The sequence below is a fragment of the Mirounga leonina genome, unplaced genomic scaffold (genome assembly GCF_011800145.1).
Source record: "Mirounga leonina isolate KUSES-001 unplaced genomic scaffold, KU_Mleo_1.0 Mir_239, whole genome shotgun sequence".
Taxonomy (NCBI): Eukaryota; Metazoa; Chordata; class Mammalia; order Carnivora; family Phocidae; genus Mirounga; species Mirounga leonina.
The window spans coordinates 648,927-650,148 of NW_023270624.1; positions in this window are offsets into that span (position 1 = coordinate 648,927).

Sequence of the window (1,222 nt, forward strand, 5' to 3'; positions counted from 1 at the left end):
GTCTGCACCCAGAGGAATGAGCAGGGCCATGGGGAAGTGCAGGGACAGCAAATGATGGATAGATATCTCAAAGGTTATCTCCTTCCAAAATAATATGATCCCAAATGCACAGGCTACCAGGAAGAACACCTGGGGAGGACAGCGAGAGGTGGCCAGATAGATGCTCTACTCCAGGTAACCACCTGGAGTAAACCAGGTGACCAAAAACACAGGGCTCCCTCTCCCCACCCCCCCACCCAGATCAAAGTCAGGAGTTACCATATCTCCTCAAGAGGAGCCTTCCAGCTACATGTTGCAAAAGGTAAGGCTTGAGTGAGTGCTGCTGAGTGGTTGGGGACCCCTTCCCTCCACCTAGTTCCAATTCAGAATGGAAACTCTACCCCAGGGTAGAATCAGGGAATATTGAGGCCCAGATCCCCCTCAGCCCAGCTGATTGTAGGGTGTTCTATAGTGGGAGAAGCAAGCCAAGAAGACCAGAGGCTATACCCTGTGCTCTGCTCATGAGGCAAGGATGTCATTCTGAGAAAGTGAGCCACTGTCCCACTATGGAGTGGTGGCTCAGAAGTTTTGTTCAGTAGGGAGAGGCAAGCTGTAAGAACAGAGAACTCCCAAGCTCTACCCAAAGAAAATGACTTTACTTGAAACAGAGTGTAGGGGAGCTCCCACTTAAGGGTACTCTCGAAAACAATAAATTTTGGAGGTAAGCAATTAATAGGAGACTGGTAGCTTCTTGAGAACAATCTAAGCCATAAATCAGCTAGCTTCCCAGAGAGAACCATGGAAAAGGACAGTCATGAGTCTTCTTTTCCCCAGCCTCTAGTAGTAGGAAGGACCTCACCGTCCGATAGGTGCTCATGACCATATATTGTCAAGGCCACCAACCACTCCCAAAGCCAAAGTCACATGTTTCAGGCTTCCACTGAGACAGTGCCCACTTCCCACAAACTGACATTTCATGCAGTTAGCTATTGCTACATAAGAAATCACCCCCAAGGGCGCCTGGGTGGCTCAGTTGGTTAAGCAACTGCCTTCAGCTCAGGTCATGATCCTGGAGTCCCGGGATCGAGTCCCGCATCGGGCTCCCCGCTCAGCAGGGAGTCTGCTTCTCCCTCTCCCGCTCCCGCTCTTGTGCGCTCTCTCTCTCTCACTCTCTTTCTCAAATAAATAAAATCTTTAATAAATAAATAAATAAATAAATAAATAAATAAATAAATAAATAAAT